This window comes from Miscanthus floridulus, chromosome 1 (genome assembly GCF_019320115.1).
Source record: "Miscanthus floridulus cultivar M001 chromosome 1, ASM1932011v1, whole genome shotgun sequence".
Lineage (NCBI taxonomy): Eukaryota > Viridiplantae > Streptophyta > Magnoliopsida > Poales > Poaceae > Miscanthus > Miscanthus floridulus.
The window spans coordinates 144,953,735-144,976,264 of NC_089580.1; the positions used below are offsets into that span (position 1 = coordinate 144,953,735).

Consider the following 22,530-nt stretch of genomic DNA (forward strand, 5'->3'; position numbering starts at 1 on the left):
TAGACCCATACGCTTGGACCTGGAGTGGTTGGCAGCGGTATGGGTCCCCGTCGAACAAGTCGAAAACCGTGTCCTTGGGGTTGGGCGAGACGAAGCCCACACCCAAGGGGTCGAGCGAGACAAAGCCCATACCCAAGGGGTCAGTTGAATGAAGCCCATGGCCTCGAGGTCAGGCAATACGGAGCCTGTGGCCTTGAGGTCAGGCGAGACTGAGCCTGTGGCCTTAGGCGAGATAGAACCCGCGTCCTTGGGATCGGGCGAGACGAAGCCCATGGTCTTGGGGTCGAGCAAGACCTTTTAATACGTCTTGATCCATCCAGAGAAGTCAGCGTGGGCGCTAACTTCCTTGCTTTGGGTATCCTTAATATCGACACCCGACACCCAAGGGTCAGGTGAGACAGAGCCCATGGCCTTGGGGTCGAGCGAGACCTTTTAATACGTCTTGATCCATCTAGAGAAGTCAGCGTGGGTGCCAACTTCCTTGCTATGGGTATCCCTAATATCAACACCCGACAACTAGGGTTTCACATGAAAAGCCAAAGAAACCAGAGCTAAAGCCCCCAGAGAAGTCCTACCAAAGAGGGCAATGATCCACCAAAGCCTCTAGGCTTGATTGGTTGCTCCAAGCTCAGTCATCCGGGATGAAGGCCCCATCTAGGCTTAGGATAGCCCAGCTGACACCAGTTCACCCTCCTGTGTTTGGTTGCACTTGAGGCTTGCATACTAGATGACTTCCTTCTCATTTGGTTGCCAGCATGGAGCGTTAAGTGGTATGAAGTTGTGCCCCTAGCTCTATTTGGTTTGCCGCATGGCAATAGGTATGGGCACCAAGTATGGTTTTGGTGAGGTTACCACACTTCTCAGGAAAACAATCAAGATAGAGGATTTGTTTGCCTCAGTTCATTATGCCTTTTCATCGACAATGACCTTGGAGCATCTAATGACAAATTTGAACCATACAACAGTCCTGGCATATAATAGTTAACAACATTAGGGTCATAGTACCTCACAAGGTCATTGTCATTACAAGTTTGCACAACACATTTTGAGCATCACAAGCAGTTGTAGAAATGAGCAAGAACAAACCACAGGAGCCCTAGCAAGAAAAAAGACTGCACCACAGCCACAACAAATAACACTGGTGTGTTCCTGACCACCTTTGGTGGAGGATTAACAAAAACTTTGTCTTCTTCACAACCCATGAACTCTAAGTATGATGCTTCTGCCTCTTCTTTGTTAGGGAAGCTCTTATAGCTGTTGTTTTTAAAACTAGTTACCTGGGCATTGCATCTAGCCCAGGTTGCATATACCCTAGGAACCTTGCCATGGTACACAACATACCAAGCCATGTGCCCCTTAAAACACATAAAAGCAAGTATAAGATGTTGATAAGATGAGGGTTAGTTCAATCGATTTGCCTCATATTTAATTGCCTTTTCATTTGACCTTGAACTTGGAGCTTAAGAAACATAGACATTAACAAACCTCAAACAGATAGTAGAAAACTAAAAGGGTCAAGATGCCCAAGAGGGGGGTGAATTGGGCTAATTCTAAAATTCTTTGTAATAGTTAAACCCTACGGTTAGCCCACTTCACCCCTTGTGCCTAGAAAGTGTTTCTATTGTTTTACCGCATAAAAGTTTAGCAACCTATGTTCCAATCCTACTTTAGCATGGCAATTCTATGAATGTAAAGACAAGAATAGAATTGCTCAAAGTAAATGCTTAAAGTAAATAGAGAAGGAGGAATGCGGTGATGTTTTGCCGAGGTATCGGAGAGTCACCACTCCCCACTAGTCCTCGTTGGAGCACCCGCGCAAGGGTGTAGCTCCCCCTTGATCCGCGCAAGGATCAAGTGCTGAAAGCTTTAGTTTGGTTTTGGTGAATTGATGAAACCCTAAGTGCTAACCTAGTTTGTCAGGTGATCATGAGATAGGTAGCACATTCCAAGTGGTGAAGCAAATGAAGATCATGCCATGATGATGGTGATGCCATGGTGATGATCAAGTGCTTGGACTTGAAAAGATGAAAGAGAAAAACAAAAGGCTCAAGGCAAAGGTATAAATGGTAGGAGCTATTTTGTTTTGGTGATCAAGACACTTAGAGAGTGTGATCACATTCAGGTTTTATAGCCATAATATTAAGAGGGGTGAAACTCATATCGAAATGCGGTTATCAAAGTGCCACTAGATTCTCTAACTCATTGCATATGCATTTAGGATCTAGTGGAGTGCTAACACCCTTGAAAACATTTGTGAAAATATGCTAACACATGTGCACAAGGTGATACACTTGGTGGTTGGCACATTTGAGCAAGGGTTAGGAACTCCACCGGCGGAGTGTCCGCCCATAGACAGTCCGACGGTGCCACTGGTGCCCTAGACAGAAAAGATGGAGGTCACCATAAGTGACTAGACACTAGGTCACATAGTGACCGAACGCTGATAGGGTGCGTCCGGTCCTACTGACATGGCAACACACAGGGGAGTCATCGTGTGACCGGACGCTGGGTGTGTCCGGTCGAGCATGACCGGACGCGTCTGATCATGAAAAGTCGTCTCTAGATGCTTACTAGAAATGACTGGACGCTAGGGTTCAGCGTTTGGTCACTTTGAGCTGCTGCTTCTGATCATCACATGACCGTTGAGATTGGGTGATCAACATTTGAAGAGAAAGGACACGTGACACGCATCGCGTGACCGGAGCGTCCGGTCACCCCATGTTGTGCCTAGTGAAGGGTACAACAGCTCTATTTCATGGGGGCTTCTATTTAAGCCCCAAGGCCAGCTCTAGCTCACTCTCTTGGCCATTTACATTGACATAGCAACCTTGTGAGATTAGCCAAAGCCCTCCCACTCATCTCTATCATTGATTCATCTTTGTGAGATTGGGAGAGAATCCAAGTGCATTGCTTGAGTGATTGCATCTAGAGGCACTTGATGTTTGTGTTTCACTATAGGATTTGCTTGTTACTCTTGGTGGTTGCCGCCACCTAGATGGCTTGGAGCATCAAGGATCGTCGAGTGGAGATTGGTGATTGTCTTTGGCTCCGATCGTGGTGATTGTGAGGGGTTCTTGACCTTTCCCCGGTGGAGAGCCAAAAGGTACTCTAGTGGATTGCTCGTGGTTTGTGTGATCCTCATCTTGTGTTGGTTGTGCGGCACCCTATTGAGGGTTTGGTGTGTGATGCCAATTAGCGCATGAACCTCCAAGTGAGTGAATCACCACAACGAGGAGTAGCTTGCCGGCAAGCAAGTAAACCTAGGTAAAAAAACATTGTGTTCATCATTTGATTCCGAGGTGATTGGTCTTCATTTATATTGATTCTTGTGGTTGATTGGTTCACTCCTTGACACGGTGGTATAACTATCTTGCTCTCTCTCTCTTTACATTACCTGCAAACTAGTTATCAAGCTCTTTAGTGTAGCTAGTTGTGAGAGCTTGTTAGTTTGGTTAGTGTGGCTCTTTAGTTAGCTTTTGAGAGCACACTAACTTAGTGTAGTGACATAGTTATTGTGTGGAAAGAAACTATATAAACTAGAATTATGGTAGGTGGCTTGCATTTTTAGTAGGCTAGCGCAACACTCGCTTCGCCTCATAATTGTCTAACCGGTTTGTTAAGTGTTGTTGTAGAAATTTTTAATAGGTTATTCATCCCCCATCTAGCCATTAGGACCTTTCAAGTGCTCTCTATGGGTTGATTCTTCGACACTCTGTCGTGGTGAATCACCCACAACCGCTCACAACTTGAGTTGGGTCATCCACAAGCTCCGCCGGATGATCACCAAGCTCCCAATCACCACCAAGCCGTCTAGGTGATGGCGATCACCAAGAGTAACAAGCACAAACTCTCACTTGACCACTACAAACCTAATGAGAAGGGTGGATGCACACTTTGCTACTCTTGCTTTCACTAATGAGGCCTCTCTCTTGGATTCTCAAATCTCAATCACCTCACTAGGACCTTGCTCTTCTTAGCACTCTCAAGGGTGTTTCTCAGCTGTTGGAATGAGCAAAAGTGATCCCTTGAGTGAATAGAGAAAGTATTTATAACCCCTCATTCAAAACGAACCGTTATGTGCCACTGTGGGATGACCGGATGCTCTAGTCAAGGTGACCAGATGCTCTGGTCAGTTCTCCCCGCCACCGAGCAATTAAGTTGTGACCGGACACTAACCAACGTCCGGACAGCACTGACCAGACGTGTCTAGTCACAAAAACTGCCCTCTAGAACCTTATTGATGTTGACCGGACTCTAGAACCCAGTGTCCGGTCACTTTGCTGCTCAGCATTCGATCAGTAGCCGGAACCTAACCAGCGTCCGGTCAGCACTGAATGGACGCGTCCAATTAGGATTCTCCCTCTCTGGAACCTTACTGGAGTTGACCGGACTCTGGCACCCAGCGTCCGGTCATATTTCACTCAGCATCCGGTCGCATCCAGACGACTTCACCTTTGATCAAATGAACTGACCGGACTCTGTGCCAGCGTCCGGTCACACCGGAACTAGTGTCCGGTCAACATTTGACCCTCCATTCACTTCCAACTCGCAATCATATGTGAATGAAGTTTGCTCCAATTGATCTAAGGGCTATTCAGGAGCTACCTAGTGCTAGATTTGACAAGTGTGCACCACACCTAACCCACTAGACTCACCTAGGTCAAGCTACCCGTCCATACCCTCCTTAATAGTATAGCCAAAGGAAAAACAAAGTCCTAAACTACTCTAAGTGTCTCTTCAACACCAAACGACAATTAGAACTAGTCCATCCTTAACCTTGTTGTCCATCCTTTGAAAGCCAAAATGATTTCCATCGTAGGGGCATGACAATCATGATTGCTCAATCAATTGCCACTACCATGACCTAACTTAATTGCATCTACAAAACACACGTTAGTCACAGTAATCTCATATTATCATTAATCACTAAAACCCAACTAGGGCCTAGATACTTTCAAAAACCAAGATCATGATAGGCATGAAACCATGAGAGACATTCAGCCCAGCCATCAAATCATCACAACCACCCAGCTGTTGCTTGGACATGGATGTCTCACATGGTTTGATGACAGCCATGAGAAGCATAAGTAGAAGATAGAAGAAACAATGCTCCAGTACCTCATAAGTCCAAGGTCATCAGTGTGCATAATCCATTACTCAAACTGGCACTGTTATCTTCATAGGCATGAAAAGGATCTCTCAATTGTATCAGCCTCAGTCAAAAAAGTGGTTGACATCATAGGTACAAAAAAATGCAGGCCTCAACTAACTGCAAACTAACTTATAATCATCATGCCACTACACCCTAGAATTCCCCCTATTTTGTCACATATGTGCAGCCCATGCCTCCCTCTGTTGTGCCCAGATACCATTGTCAGAGACATGATCTAGCTATGAGGCATTGTCATTGATGTTAGGAGTCCATGTGGATTCAGTAGGCACATGCTCATCCTGCCCATGCCTGAGGATCCAATTGTGAAGAATACAACAGGCAAGAACAAGCTGAACTTGGGTCTTGTATGGGTGGAAAGGCTTGTTGTCTAATATCTTGAATCTATTCTTTAGAGCCCCAAAAGTCCCTATCAACTGTTACTCTAAAGATGAATGCCTTAGATTAAAAAGCTCTCTTTGATTTTGAGGTCGGTTTGAACCAAACTCCCTCAAATGTACCTTGTGGCATGAAATGGTGGCAAGAAACCAGGCCTCACTGCATAGGCAGCATCGACAAGATAGAATTTGCCTAAGAAATTAGCAGATAGGGATATGTTTTAGTAGTTTCATTTAGGATTAAGTAAATAGTCAATGGTTTTTTGTGGTTTGGATGATACCTGGTGGCACTCTAAGGCCATCGGCTCTTTCAAGAGCATCAGACAACATAAGAGCATCATGTGCAGATCCCTCCTAACCAGCAAGCACATAGGTGAATCTGAGGTCAAAGTCCATGGCTACCAACACATTTTGTGTGATGGTGTGCTTCCTGCCTCTAAAGGCAGCTTGTATCTTCATAGGCACTCTAGCTAAGACATGAGTACCATCAATTGCTCCTATGCAGTCCTAAATCAACAAAACATAAGTGTAAGTGAACATTGACACTAAAATGACAATGAATCAGACCTATGTATGACAAGTTATGGATATCAACCTTAAAATAGGGGTACCACCTTTTGCTCCCAAGGATCCTAGGATGGACATTGATAGCAGGAGGGACAATCAATTCATTCCTCAGCTCTCCTACCACATATAACACCTTCTGGAAGAACCTACTAATTGTCTATGCGGACCTCCTGAAGGTGAGGACAACCACCCTAAACCTCTCATTGTGACCAACAACATGCAAGAACATGGCTACTTGTTCTTCAACAGATGCATGTATGCTGTCAGTGACAAGCTCTCCACTACGTAAAAGGTCACAAAGTTGGAAAAAGGGGCCCTCTTCATTCTAAGAAGGTTGACATAGTGCACATCATCAGATTCATAGATGTATCTAAGGTTGTTCATCCTCTGTTTGTCCCTCTCAGCCAAGGGACCATAGGTGACTGAGCACAAATCTTCAACTCTCCTCCTAAACCACATGAAAAACCAAGCAGCCACTGCAACAACCACAGCAGCAACAGCCCTGCGCCTAGCTTCAAAGGCCATGTCTACCAACAGGATGGAGGGCAACATTAGAAAGGAGCATGCAAAATGGGTGTGTACTGCTTAGCAAGCAAAAAATTAGACAAAATGAACTATGAAAGACGCGGCTGTCACACCAAAAGGTGCTCCTCCAGCGTATACTATTACACAATCAACATCACTGACCTCTAGACACTTTCCTCAGTGTGTACAACAAAATAGGCATCAGCATGTATAAGATCTACACAAAACATGAGGTATACACCAAATACGAAGCATCATGTACAGATCTGAGCTAGTAACAGGTAAATCAGGTATAGCATCGCACAGATCTGAGGATGTCAAACCAAGAACCCTAATTTCTTGGCATTACAAGCAAAATCCACCAATAAATCAACAAAATCGACACTGAAGAAGGAGGAGGGAAAAAAGCGCAGATGGCATATACCGTCGAAGCGCCGGAGGACCGAGAGAAATCCACCGGCGGTGGTCGCCTCGGTAAGGCTACCGAGGTCGAGGGGGAGCTAGAGATGAGTTCGCACCGGAAGCTATGGCGGAAGAAGAGGCGAAGAGTGAGGACGGTAACCCTAGCCGTGACCCACGCACGCGCTTTATCGCCAGGACGGCCTCATCTCCCGTGCTCTTCGCAAAAGGTTTCCGCCAAGCACCGAGCGAGCCTATACCGAGAGGAGAAGTGGGGATCGAGAAGACGACGCCGTCCGGGATGGAGGAGGAAATCTGCACGAGAGAAAGCAGGAGAAAGGATACGAGTAGAGCAACCTAAACTCAGGCGAATGCACCAAAGGGTGCGGGATGTGCCATATGACGGCCCAGGTTCAGACAACCAATCACACTCTTTATGACTGAGAAGCTTCAGGATTCCACGACCTTTACGCCGGCTTCATGGCTTCATATGTAGAAATGTTTCAGGTTTCAATTCTGAATTTATACCGGCATCTCTCACCAGCACGGTACCATATGTGGTCAGTGGCTACTCGCCAATTTTTACCACGAATTCAAAGACATTCTCAATATTTGTCATTGTCAAAATATATAAAAAAAAACTTGATCCTGCTAAGGTAAGATAGTCTCTAAGCCTTTTCACGCACGTCAAGAAAACCTATAAAGTTACACCCCGCTTAGGCTTCGTTTCGATACGCGAGTATTGGCGTGGATCGGTGCCAAAACCCCGTGAGCCGAGGGAGCAGGCCCACGCCGGGGACAGACCCACGCGCTGCGCCAAGGCCCAAAAGCGCATTTGGCAAGGCGTGGTTTGGAACTGTTCCACCTCAAACCCTGTCAAACCGCGTGGGACAGAATTATCTCCACTGCTGTCCGGTAAAAGAATCTCGCGTGCCTCTTCGCTCACTCGCCCCGCTCCCGCAAAAGGCTGCCGCCGCCGCTGCCACTGCCCGCGCGGCCATCGAGTAAGACGACGGAGGCGGATCCAGGTTTGGCTCCTCCAGCTCCCCTCCCCATCGCCCCTTTCTCCTCCTCTTACTCCCGGCGGCCCTGCCTTCCTAGGATTCGCGGAGGCGGCGGCATCGGTTCCTGCCGGCATCGAGGGAGACGGTAGCAGCTCAAGATCATGAGGTGCAATCTTATCCAAGGTCTGGATCTGCGCTGCACGGCGACGGGCGTCCGGAGGACATCGCCGAGGCTCGCCTGGTTCAACGCCACCTCCACGCCGCGCTCGTCGAAGCCACGGTACACCGACTTCATTGCTCCTTTGCCAAGCAGCTCATCAAACTGCATGCATGGATGGATACCGCGCACGCACACAAAAAAAATGTTTCGAATTACTACTGCTATATTAATTAGTACCAAGCAATAATTAATTAATGCATTATGTATGTATGTCTTTTTGGTGTTATATATAATCGTCAAATTTGTGATCTTTCTGGTGGAGAAATGGCATGATTTTAGATGATATTGATATATTTTATTTATAAAATATAGCAATTAAAATTATATTTATACCTACTGCTGAAAAGATAAGGAAAAGTGACTGCTAACACTCGTGCCACTAGTAGAAGAAAAGATGAACTACCATATTTTTTGGATATGACACTGCACAGGCAGGCATATCCTTTTAAAGCTTTCAAAGCATCTTATTACTGGCATCATGACACATGGGAAGAACCTAAACCAAACAGTTCGGCAAACCCAAGTTGGGAAAGTTCAAATACCAATCAAAAACTGAACTCTAACTATTGGATAAAGCTAGCGCTCTTTTTTGATTGGAAGTGAAATCACAACCAGACTCTTGCTATCTGAAATGTAACTGATGCTCTAGTTGACCACTCTAGAATATTGGTATTAGATTTAATTTCTGACAGCAGTTTTAATAATCATAACTTTCATGAATTTGCTGACAATTTTTTATTACTTTCATGAACTCACTAGAAAATTTGTTGAGTTTAGTATGCTTCAGTTAAGTTTTACCTACTTCTCAATTGATTGTGCGTCAATCAGTATCTTAAATTTCTGATGGAGCACGATAATCAGTATTTCTTCCAATAATCATAACTTGTCTAGCATGCAGGATTAAATAGTTACACTTTGCCATGTTCAGTTCAGGACCTATCTGTCTTTGGTAACAGAATTTGTAATAGCTATAACCACTTCTATTAATATGTATTTCACCTTTGGGCTAAACCCAAATGAATTGTTTGCTGACTTGAATTACTAGCAGAATGTTAGCTCCTTTAGCCTCATAGAAACCAGTGCTGGACTGAATGAATTGCATGCTTCATCAAAAACATGTGTTTTAAGTGCCATAACATATCTTGACATATCTTTATTTTGTAGGGCTCTAAATGGTTTAGCTGTGCCACTGCACAACCTTCATAATCAGGTTCGGGTATGAATATTTTTTACCAGTGGCGGAGCCAGGATTTATACTCAGGGGGGGCCGGCCGTCAGGAATTATACTTAGGGGGGGCCGGCTCGGTCTTTTTCATTGTGATAATTTTATTATCTAGTTGTGTTTTGTATGATTATATTATCTAGAAGATATTAATAGGTATATATGATAAGAATTGTATATAATCTCTCTCTTAATATAAATAAAAAATATTAAGTCATACTACTAATTTTTTTTGTTGTGAAACATTGGGGGGGGGGGGGGGGGGGGGGGCCATGGCCCCTGCCAGCCCCCCCTTGGCTCCGCCAGTGTTTTTTACCATATCCCTATGTTACCTTTAGGCTTCAGTTATGCTTTCTTGTGTCTGCTGTTAACTTCAGTTACTATGCATGTGTATTATCTGCTCACTTGTGTCAGTATGTTCACAATTGTGTACTATGCATGATCATGGTGCTGCTGGCTGCTTGCCTTTCTTAGCTCTGTTGGAATAATAGCTCCCTCATAACACATGTTCAGTTGTCTAAATTTTGTTATTGAGTGATTTGAATTGCTCTAACATGGGTTTCATATGGTTTCAGCCTATAGGCAAGAATAATTCAGTAGGAAAGCTTAGACAATTAATACATTATTTTTCTGAAATCTTTGTCGGAAGTTAACTTGTTCACATTTCTCAACTTCTAATCGGCTTCAGAATTGTTTGTTCCTTTGTCTAGAAATTTTGTACCTTTGGATAACTAAATGTTAGCTCACGCATTGCTTTTTTTAAATCTCTTTGTTTATTTGTAGTGTGATTGCAAGATGTTTGAATGGAGCTGTACAAGTGAAGGCCATTTGGATTGTTTGTCTAGCACATTTTATGTTGGAAACACGACATGCAATAGGTTGAGAGTCGAATTTTAAGGCAACTCAGCAACCCATGTTCAGTTGTAGTGTAAGTCATGCATGACCATCCTTTTTTTTAACAGAATTCCGTTTGCATTTCTTAGTCCCCTTCAGATAAGGCCCCGTTCGGCTTACCCCATATTTGGCTTTTTTCAGTTGGAAAAGTGTTTTTCTCTCACAACAATTCAGCCAAAACAGTATTTTTCAGCCGGTTTCAGCCAAGATTCAGCAAGCCGAACAGGCTTCAAAGAATACTTTGTTTTCTTCAAAGCTAAGTGGCAAACTGGTCTTTTTTTTCTTCAGGTTCTACAAGGTCATGTTTGAAGAGAAAACAAACTGTTACTTTTGTATTATAAGTGTTGAGCATTGTATTTTCCTAGTTGGCAAGTAGTATGAGACATTCTGTGTATGCAGTTACACGTTCATAATTCAATCCATATATGTGGTCTATTTGTAGTTTGATTCAGTCAATATGCACGTGCATTTTGTGTCAAGGAATTCGAATTATTGCAGTAGCTAAAATAAATATGTGAATTCATAACACAGGCGCAGCGGCGGCAGCACATGACTGCTGGCTGCCACAGAATTATTCCACGTGTATCCTCCTTGGATCATTTCTCCCTTGGGGCATGACCCCCACGTGGCAAACGAAGCCTTATACAAGTCAGGCCTTACACGAACTCCACGAAAACGAACGTACAACCTAATGAATGCTACTACGGCCACCTAACGAACTCAAACAGCCACCTAACGAACTCAACTAGACACACTCATGGAATTGAAGGCCAAGTCATAAACAGCTGTAGGATAACAGAGTTGTGCACGGCGCTGGCCCCAAGCAAGAAATAGCCAGACACTCCTGGAATTGAAGGCCAAGTCATAAACAGCTGTAGGATAACACAGAGTTGTGCACGGCGCTGGCCCCAAGCAAGAAATAGCCACATTCGATGCGCTTCCTACGTGGCTTCTTTGTCTGAGTTGCCTACGGCCCGGCAAGGGGTATGATCTTCCGACAACTACTACTGAAAAGGCGCCAGCAATTACCAATCAATTTCAGACACAATAATGCAAATATCTACGCATCAAGAGCGCGATGCAACACACAAATGGTGCACAATGCACGAGCAACAGGAGCATCCCACATATATAGAATTATCGAAAAGTTCAAAGAAACACGTCCTCAGTTATTAATTGATATAGGCATAAACCAAAATAACATCCCATGTTAAAGTAGAGGAACAGGCACTACACCACCATCCATTTGAAATAAACAGTTCGAGATGCAGCAAAAGGATCCACGCAGCCTGAAGCTGCTGCCTTGAAGAGTAATAGGAAAACTGTGCACTGTGGCATCTATACGTCAGCATCAGGAGACAAGAGAACCCCAAACTTTTCACCGTTTCGGATCCCTTTTGGTGTCGCCTCTCTACCATATGATGTCTTCCTAGTTGCTAGCCGAAGCATGAAGGCCAACAGAACAAGACCAGTAGCGAAATCACAGATCCTACGAGTTATGGAGGGGGAAGAAATACCCCACTAATGCCACCTACGATCACAACTAGATGCTTCTTGTTTAGAAGGCCTTGCGCCATTGATTCTTTTCATGCAGTCAAAGAACCGTCTCTTGGTCCCTCACCTGTAGAGGCTGCTCCAAGTGCTGCAGAAACACATTTTTTTATTAAAATAAACATCAGAAGAATTTGGAAATCATATGCTCTTATTGAAAAAATTTCACTCACTAGCCACAAGGACCAGTAAGTTGCTCCTAATGACTAACCAAAGAGCACTGACTTGTTAGTTGTTACATCAGCCCCGGCCCACCAGTTAATAATCACACTTGTACAAACTAAGTGAATCAATGGAAACTCAAGAGAAACGCCAATTTTGTTCAGCAGGTATATCATCATCAGTTATCGATATTTTTTATCTTGTTACGGGATAGTGAAAGGTCACAACCAAGAAATTTCACAGGGTTAAATATAAGAACAGGGATGATATATATATCTGGAGAATACAAGCACATCGAGGGAGTGATCCTTTTGTTCCTCTCCAGCTGGATTGCTTTCTCAGTCAGACTAAATTTAGATCACTTCTCAAGACCCCAACATTCTTCCCTAACATTTCTAACAAATGAATAAATTCCTATACAGAGTAGCCAATTTTGACAGGACGATCCATAAAAAGAATAGGGTAGGAGTAACACAGTTTTAAAGATATTCCCCATTCATACACCTTTTATTAGTATACAGCGTACACATACCATCATCCATATTATTAAGTTACTGGATAGATGAAATATTACTAATTCTGAATATTGACAAAAACAAAACTAAGCAAATTGAAACCTGGAGTGTAGAAGCTCATGTAGGGAATGACAGGCCAGGCGACGTTGCCCTCAGGTATCTTAATCTGGAGGGACTTCAGATCCATAGTGAAGAATGCACAATAAGGGCCCATGAAAATGGCAGCAACACGATCTTCAAATAAATTATATCAAATGAAGTGGGCAGTGTACCAACTGGCAAGAGCAATGACTGGAGATCAATGGCTTGGCATTACCCTCGACCACAAATAGAGTTTGGACTCATGCACAACAGCGAATCCCAGGCCACCATCCGTCATCGTCATGAGCGCAATGCGCCTATAGGGTTTGCGTGGCAAGCGAATCATGGATATCTCCTGTGTGCCCAAAACATGTTTCAGGATCCTTTTCCTCCTCCCGTTATCGGATTTTTTTTATTTTTAATCCTTTTTTAAACAATATTTTAATACTAATCCAAAAAAAATATTTGCAAATCTACCCCTTTTGGTCGCGCCAACGCGACTGGTGCCACTTTGTCGCGCCACATGCGCTGGTGCGATAAGGGGCGCCACGGTGGCACTCATCGTTGACCGGAGCTGGCGTGGCGTTCCATGGGGCTCGCCCTGTCGTGCCACTAACTCCTGCACGACAGCTCTGTCGCGCTAGCCCGCCTGGCGTGACAGGTCATTATAAGGCTGTGCGGCCCATCTGCTTTCTTCTCGGTCTTGAGTGTTTCCTCACTCTCTCAGTCATGTGAAGTGAGGGCGACCTTGGATAGTGCCTCCTCTTTCTCTCTCTTCTCTTTCTCCTCATTCTCTACCTCTCTTTGATCATGTTTGGTTTTGGATTTTTGGTTCCTTTGGTCTAGTGCATGAGGTATGCCTCTCTCATCCTCTGTTGTTTTTTTGTGTGGTTGATGGTTTTAGACTGCTATGGTTTAGACTATTGTGTGCATTAGTGGCTTTTGCTTTGTGAGGTGACACTTTGTTGCCCTAATCAAGCGTATTATTAGGATTCCATTGTTAGATGTTAGACTGTTCATAGAGGTTGGCACTGTTCTAGGGTTTGAATGCAATGTTTGGACAGGTGTCTGGCTTGGCCTGTGCTAAGTAAAGTTACCTTTAAGTTTGTGATTTGAAGTTAATTTGTACTGATTAGATGTATGGATGCGTTGGACTGTGTATATACAGAGATGATTTGAAGTCCATGAGGTTGTGTCTAGGGTTTCATATCATGTTTTGATAACTTTGCTTTGTTGAACTACTTTGTAATAGGTTCAATGGCGGATGCAAATAACAACCAATTCGTGCACCATCTGAAGGATCATGGTGGTATTGGGCCTTTCCTACCAGCAGAGCCAGCACAGTTGTGTTACTATGGGTTACCGGCATTTGTGAAGCAGTCAAGGCATCCCGCGTCAGCTGGGCGTGCTTTCTACTGTTGCCAACTTAAACGACGCCCCCGACACGTGATGCCTACCTAGAGGGATGTAGCTTCTATTAGTGGATCGATGGTGATGAAATGTTGGAGCCATTGATTATGTTGTTTCCTTATGACCCCCTGGAAGAGTGTTCCATATGCAGAATATGTTCATTGGGTTGCGCCGCCACCGAACCCTCCATAAATGACAGAGGCGGAGAAGGTTGACGCTGCTTTGCGCCATCTAGCCAATCCTCCTAGATGCCATTGTGGAGTGTCGGCGCGACTAACTACTCCCAGCCAACGTGGAGCATTCACTGCCTTCTATCACTGTGGATTTCCAGATTATGTAAGTTCTCATGAAAGCAATCTATCTCTAAGTTTGTATGTATTTTGCACATACAATGTTACACTTGGAACATGTGTTTTTTTGCAGAGAGGGTTCCCATCTTGTGACTTTGAGGAGTACAACTATGGACCCAAATCGCACTGGCATTCAGAGTATGAATTTGCGGAGTTTCAAGAAGGCATTAAGCCATGGTCATGCACAAAGATGCTGGACCGTAAGTGCAAGTGTGGCATCAAGGATCACGAAGGAGTTGTTCCGTCTGAGTTAGGATACGGATACTACTGTGGCAATGCTTATGGAGGGTCGTCTGAGTTATGGGTGAGTTGACTGAACCGGTGAAGTTACTACATGAACATAGGCCACTGGTTTGTTTGCTCATTGCTTTGTGTTTGCTTAGGTGGGGAGGACATGCAATTGGGAGGACTTCACTGGTTGTGGAGAGTTAGTGGAGAGGTTGAAGATACATTCGCCACTCCAAAAAGAGAGCAAATGTTGGATGCGGGAGGAGAAGCAGATGGAGGTGAGGATGAGGTACAGGGTACAGATGCCATCATGGAAGACCCGTAATAGGATTTTAGAGGACTTTCCTCGAGTGACCGGTCGACAGCTGAGTTTTTACAATAATGAGGCTGAGTTGATGAGATTTTGGCGACAAAACAAGGAGGCCTACGACTTTAAGGAGGCCGAGGATAAGAGGGAGATGGCCTTTTTCCATAGGCATTTGCGCCGCTTATGTGAGTGTTTACACCGGAATTTGGTAGAAGGATCTCAGAAGCTCGGGAGCTCCTAGGATCATGACAGCAGGGGATCAGTTGCGTGTAGATCAAAACCAGCTGATTCGGATGCAACGCTAGAATCAGCTTTCTTCAGATAGCGCCAGCAGATAACGATGGAGGCTATGATCGGCGCTGAGACGAGACATGCTGGACTCTACAAAAAGGGAAAGATTATAGTCCAAGTTATCTTAAATTAGGAATGTTTTCATTATGCCAAAGATTGTATTAAGTCGTACTTGAGTAGGGTTCGTTTTAGGCCCCGGGTAAGTCAATTACTTTTTTTGGCTCCGGCCACCCCTTAGGAGTAGGAGTAGGGTAGATCTCGACGAGTTCTTCGACAAGTACGGCTACATCAATCCAGTCGACCTCCACTGCTTGTTATAAGTATCGTCATGGTTTATACCTCTGTTCGTATGGCTGCATCGATCTGGTCGACCCCCACTACGGCTCTGGTATAAGCTAGTTATCGACTCTTGCCTAATTCAAGTATGGCATGTGTGATTCTGCCTCACACCCCACTGCTTGAATTGGATCAAGGTCAAGTTATCGGCTCTATCTTAGAGTGGCAGTCTAAGTTGCACGGATACAGATACGCGTATCGGTATCGGAAGGATACGGATACGCGGATACGGCAATTTCCTAAGAAACCCGATACGCGGATACGTTTTACTATTTTTTTAATAAATAGATAACAATGCATATGAAATTGCAAAATAGATATTCAAGTTCAACATAGAGACATTTAAGATCTATTACACTCAGAATAACATGATAGCATGTTCTAATATAGGAAATTAATAAAAGGTCTATTACACTCGTAGCAAACTAGCAATATAGTACTATAGTAGGATATGATAGCATCAAGCTTCTTCCTCGGCTTCCTCATTCTCCTCCACATCAAGATCACCCAATCCAAATGATACAGCCTGCAACTCCGGCTCATCAATGGAGAGGTCAGCAACTTCCAGAAGACCTACACCACTAAGGGAATCAAAAGAATCTCCTCCAACATCCCACATCCTTGTCTCTCCTGTCTTGTATGCATCCGTTCTTCTTGACAAATGCCTCAGATTTGAGTGCACAAAGACCAAATCTTCAGCCCGCTCAGGAGTTAAGGCATTTCTCTTGACACTATGGATGAAGCTATATGTGCTCCAATTTCTTTCACAGCAAGAAGAGGAAGCCGGTTGGCTCAGCAATTTCATGGCCAAACTCATCAATAGAAGGACAGACTGTCCATGATTTGTCCACCAAGTCATTGGGGAAACAGCCCATCTATCATGTATAGAATAAGGATCATTGAATTCTTCTGAACAACTAGAAAACCTTGAGTATTCTTCCTTTACTTGAGCCAACTCTTGCGGTATGCGAAAGAACTTATTGAAGCAAGTCATCCTCATTTGTGATACCTCCTTATCCTTGTGGGGGGTAGTCGGCCAGCACCTTCTTCAAGCCACTTGTTGCTGTAAAATCTGCATTTGGCAATTTAGCATTACAATTTAGAACATGAGCAACTGAGCTGAATTCTGAACTGTATAGTGTATAGTGTTACCTTGGATTGAGTGAATGAGCCAAACAATGTAGTGGATTATTGCCTTTTGTCCACCTAGCAATCAATATATCATGAATAACAGAGTAGAGGTCTGACTCCTCATTTGGTTCCTTCCCTTCATACAGATATATCTCTTTCTTCACTTTCTCAATCATTGAATCCCACATCTCATAGATTAAGTGAAGACACGGGATGTCGGTGTCCGCAAAGCGTATCATATCATAGATAGGAGTAGTGATCCTAAGAATGTAATCTACATTGCCCCACCAGACATCACTTAGTATTTTTTCCTTTACATGTTGGGCAGTTGAAGCATCCTCTTTGTAGATGCTCCATTTGTCACTAATCACCATGTGTTGGAGAGCTGCTTTTACCTCAACAAACCGTTTTAGCATACACACAACCGATGCAAATCTTGTTTCAGCAATAGAAAGCAACTTCAAATGGCTGAACTCATTGAACATGGAAAGACGCATGCCATGATTCATTATGAAATTCTTGATCATAGTAGCCTCAACTTTAACATCGTTTATAAATTCTAGTTGTCCCCAAACATGCATATCCTCATCAGTAGGTGTCCTTGGCAGTTTGGGTTCACATATATTTTTCATAGCAAGGTTGAGAGTATGCACTACACAAGGTGTCCAAAATATGTGATCATATTCAGCTTCAATTAAAAGACCAGCACCTTTGCAGTTTGCAGCATTATCTGTGATGATTTGTAAAACATTTTGTCGCCCTACTTCATCAATAATAGCCCTCAACTTCTCAGCAATATATTCTTTTGACTTGTATTCTCCTTCACAATTGTCAGCCCTCAAAAACATTGGAGCTTTCTCAGAAACAGCAATGAAGTTGATGATTGACCTCCTCTGAGGATCTGACCAACCATCACTGCAGATTGTGACCCCTTTCTCTGGCCATGTGCTCTTTGTACTCTCCAATAGATGCTCTATGTGCCTTCTTTCTTGCTTCAGGAGTGATTCCCTAGCCCTGTTATACCCAGGGATTGTGTAACCTTGCAAATTGCGGCTGCAAGCAAATGCAAAAGCTTCTCTAAAATATGGGTTTCTCAGAAAGTTGAAAGATACCCCTCCAGAATACATTGCTCTAACAATTAAAGCATCCAAGTGCTTGCGGTCTTGCAATGCCCAAGATTTTTCCAATATAGAAGCAGGTCCTCTCTTGTTCTTCTTGTTGTAATTGCCTGAAGAAGGACCTACAGGCAAAGCAACGGTGCGTGTCTTTGCTCTTTCCACCAGCTCCTTGCACCTTTCCACTTCCCTCCTCATCTCACTCAACATTTCATATGAAACCTTTGGACATTTGATAATCCCCTTCCCTGATTTCTGCAGCAAATGAGCTTCAACTCTAGTGTAGCTGCTGCTTTTTTCCAATGGACAATAGTTGCATCTCCAAAGAGCATTTCCTCCACCAGCTTTAGGCCTCTCTAGAATGGTGACATGATCCCACAGCGGAGCCTTGATATCAGTTGTTTCTCTAGACCCAGATCCCACACTACCACTAGCAGTAACACTAGCACTAGCTACACTACTCAAATTTGGAGATGCCATACTGGACAATGAACATTGGACAAAATAAAAAAGGCTCTAATCAGTCATCAGGAAAGGGGTAATGGCCTATTGGCCTTTGGCCTAATGGGGCAGGGCGCACTGGCTCAGCCGCTCAGCCCTAAATTGGATTAGGGAGGAAGAGGAAGTGAGCCAGTGAGGAACTCACCTAAGCAGGGGGCTCCTTGTCGCCGGTGAGGGCGAGGGCGGAGGCGAGGTCGGAGGCTGGTCGCCCGCTCGGACCGTCTTCTCCTGGAATGCGCTCGTCGGGGCGTACTCGTCCTAGAGCGCCGGTGAGGCCTTGCGGGTCCTGGAGCGCCGGCGAGGCCTTGCGGGTCCTAGAGCGTCGGCGAGGCGTCAGCGGCCCCAGGATCGGCGCCCGACGGGGGCGAGCTGGAGACGGGGGCGAGCTGGAGACGGCGCCCCACGAACGTGCTCGCGTCCGTCCTCAAGCCGTGCGTGGCAGAAGGGGACGGGCTCTGCGGGGGCAAGCTGCACGGGCTGGCGGTGAGGGCGGAGGATGGTCGCCGGTGAGGTCAGAGGCGGACTGGCGGCTGCGTGAGGCGGAGGCAGAGGCGGCTGCGCGTGGGAGAGACTGGGAGGCGGAGGCAGATGCGGGCAGGCAGCTACGCGTGGGGAGGTGGATGTCTGCGTGAGGCCGAGGCAGAGGAGGCCAAGGTGACCTATTGGGCCGGCTGGGCCGTATCGGCTGGGCCGAAACGTATCCATTCGTCAGTTTCTGGCCCAACTAAAACGAGATACGCGGATACACCGCGGATACGTATCCGAGCCGTATCCCAAGCATATCCGTATCAGATACGTATCCGATACGGGATACGGCCCTTCCCTGGCGTATCCGTGCTTCTGAGGTGGCAGTCTTTGGTAAATTCATTAAGTTACCAATATTGCTTATTGTTTTCATTGCTTATCTAATTACAACAATATCCTCAGAGCCGCTTTTTCTTCCTTCTACCCTTCTTTGTCTTCAGAAGGTCTGGGTCAGGAACATAATCCAACCCGTAGTACTCGGGCCATCGTGTCAGATCTAGGTAAGGCTCGAAGCTCAACTCCCACACTTTGAGAGACATGAGGTAAAAAGGAGACATGAACTTTTCACTTTCGTGGTCTAGACCCCTGCATCTGCAAGATGTAATGACATGGGAGCAAGGGACATGGAGGAGTTGTGGAATGTTACAAGAGCATTCCGCTTTCTCAAGGTCCACCCTATAATTCCTACCACCATACTTCTCACCCCCCGTGTTTGTTCCTCCGGCTGACCTGATATTGTACAATAACCGTGATGGCCCAAAGGCCTCCCCTACTTGGTTGAAAGCTATCATCTCTAAGAGATCCAAGTGTTTTCTACCAGCTCTACCCCATTTCTCTTTGGGCGCCTTTGCTATGTTCCAATGATTGACAAAGTATTCATTGCACTTCCTGAATGAGTACTCCACAATACCTAACATGGGGACTGCACGGGATACCCTTGAACACCTTGTTGAACGATTCTGAACAATTGGTAGTCATCACGCCGTACCGAAGACCTCCGGCATAGAATGCAAGATCCCACTTGTCCCTTTGAGGCATCTAATCCTAAAGCCAACTCTTTGCCCTACCATTGAGGACCTTCTATAACTCCGCAAGCGTCTCTTCGAAGTTTTCCTTGGTTCGACACCCACATGGTGATTTCAACTTTTGCACTACCTCCTTTTTCTTATGCCTCCTCCATATGTTGGCAGCAAAGTGCCTCATGCACCACCAATGCTTGAGAGGAGGGCGTCCATCTACATGCTCTTTCGCAGCTGTCAGCAGACCGTGATGCCGATCTGAGATCATGCATATGTTCTGCGATGAACGGAGCACATTTTGTCTCACAAGCTTCAAGAACCAACACCAGCTGTCATCGTTCTCACCCTTAGCCAAAGCGAATGCTAAAGGGACAAGTTGATTGTCTAGGTCCACTCCAACAGCAATCATCAGTACACCCCTATACTTGCCTGTCAAGAATGTACCATCAACAAGTACTAAGGGACGACAATGCTTGAAGGCCTCCACGGACTGAGCAAAACACCAAAAAACTCTCTGCAGAACATGCTTCGGAACGCCATCCACGTCCGTCATAATGCGACCCACATAAGGATACCACCTAAGGCCTAGATTGTAGTGTTTCATGGCACTTAGAATCCTACGAACTTGGTTGTACGCCTCTTTCCAATCGCCCCATAGCAACTCTATAGCATGCTTGCTTTGCTCGCCATGCCTTTGAGTAGTTCACTCTATAACCAGTGAACCCAAATATGGTCTTCGATCATGCTTGAAACAAGTGTGTCACTATCAGCCCTAACCGTGCTAATAAGACGACTGACCAGGGTAACTGGGCTGTGTTTTGGGCGTGCACACCCTTCGACTTTGAAGATCGACACTGTGTGAGGTTGCCTCACATTGCGAATCTTCCACTTTTCATTTCTCTGCCTCCGAGCCCATAGACCCCATTGACATCCATTCTTGCAAAGGACCGTGTACCTCTTGTTCTTGTCCGAGTGGCTCACATAATACGGCCTAGTGAAACTGAACGGCATAATCCATTAGGAAATACTTGAGATGCTCCAACGTATCAAATACCATTCCCTTCTTAATCTCCACCTCCTCACTATCTGGTATCTCATCGGCCAACAACGACAAACTAGTGTCACATATTGCCTGGTCAACCATACTAATGTCCATGAAATTTGGTGCCGAGGGTACCTCCACATGGACAGCCTTCAATTGTGTCAATTCGACGTCACTGTACTCCATTCTCAGTGACCCGTCAGCTGGGACTCCTATTGCGTCCGGAAACCCTCCCTGACAACCATAACTTTTGTTGTCGCTACTAGGCTTAGACATGTACTCGTCCTCCAACACATCGTCCGAAGTACTTAGCCCCGAAGTAAAGTCATCTTCATCCACAGAGGCAACATCAACTTCGTCATCATCCGATCCTTCTGATATGTCATCCATATCATGTGTTCCATCCCCGTTGCCATCGTCCTCATCAAACGTTTCTTCATCGAAATCATCATTCAAGGCACCGGGCTCACATGACCTATCAACTTCTCTAACGACAACCGCCTGCAATTCTTCGTCTTGGGTAAGGTTCTCTACGGGCTCCACATCCACATTATCATCCACAGCCACCACAATTGGGCTAGACCCCTTCTCCACAACAACTTTCAAGCACCTAACACTCCTACTCTTGACAACTTCTACGTAGTTCTTCCATTCATCCTCACATAACAAACACATCAACACATAGTGTGCTCGTTCCTTCCCATAGTCAAACTGACCTCTCAATCTTAGTGGCCACCCAAATTTATCTCGGCATTGGCTAACCAAACCATCAAAGGTAGGAGGTGTACTAAGAACTGAACATGTTCTTGCATGCTTTCAAACTCCCCATTTTTTAACTTTGCCATCATGAAACAATCGCACTAATCGATCCGTCTACAAAAGATGAACCAACATATCAATACCAATAACAACTACACATTTGCAAACCCTACCGTGTGCATTCACTCCTACACTACCATCACACAAAATGGAACAAACATACCTATACAAATCCTTCATATATCAACTACCTACGTCCATGCAACAAGAACTTTACGTCCAATCCACGAGTAGATTATATCCTAAAGCTAATGCACACATCAAACACTAACAACGAACGCTAAAATAACGTATTCATAGCATACCAATTTTGCTAACCCTACCAATGCAACTAAAGAGCCACACCATCAACAAACACAAGGCGGGGAACTTCTACATGGAGGTGTTCAACGGTGGTGAAGGCCGACGGTGGGAGGACGGGCAGGCGGGGAAGGGCGACCGACGACGCCCGCGCGGGCACGCCGGCCACGCCGCGCCGGCGCCGGGGGCTTGCCTCCCTCCGCGCCAGTACAAGAGAGGGAGGCCCCTGGGGTGATGGAGACGTGGACAAGCGGGGGAGAGGTGGAGGAGCAGCAACGCAGGATGCAGCGGCGGCGGCGCTTGGGAACCGCAGGCGTCGGGGAATGGATAGAGAGAAAGAGAGAGGAAGGAAATGGGCCGGGCCAACTAAACCTAAGTCCCCTTGTCGCGCCAGCCCGCCTAGCGTGACAGCTCTGTCGCGCCTGAGTCGCTGGCGCGACAGGGAGGGGCCCACGGTTCGCAACGCCAG

The 22,530-nt window shown here is 45.4% G+C and overlaps 1 long non-coding RNA gene and 1 pseudogene across 3 annotated transcripts; one reads left to right on the forward strand and one right to left on the reverse strand.

Moving 5' to 3' along the window:
- The first annotated feature begins 8,007 nt into the window (after positions 1-8,007).
- LOC136496872 (uncharacterized) lies at positions 8,008-10,834 on the forward strand. 3 transcript variants are annotated; one of them, XR_010769149.1, is made up of 5 exons: positions 8,008-8,066; positions 8,140-8,322; positions 9,427-9,478; positions 10,280-10,412; positions 10,520-10,834. It is a non-coding gene; the product is annotated as an uncharacterized lncRNA (long non-coding RNA). The 3 variants fall into 3 exon arrangements; XR_010769148.1 differs by having other exon boundaries at positions 10,280-10,834; XR_010769150.1 differs by lacking the exon at positions 10,280-10,412 and having other exon boundaries at positions 10,667-10,834.
- Positions 10,835-15,983: 5,149 nt separating this feature from the next.
- On the reverse strand, positions 15,984-18,618 carry LOC136496882 (putative transcriptional regulator tpeD; annotated as a pseudogene).
- Positions 18,619-22,530: the final 3,912 nt, after the last annotated feature.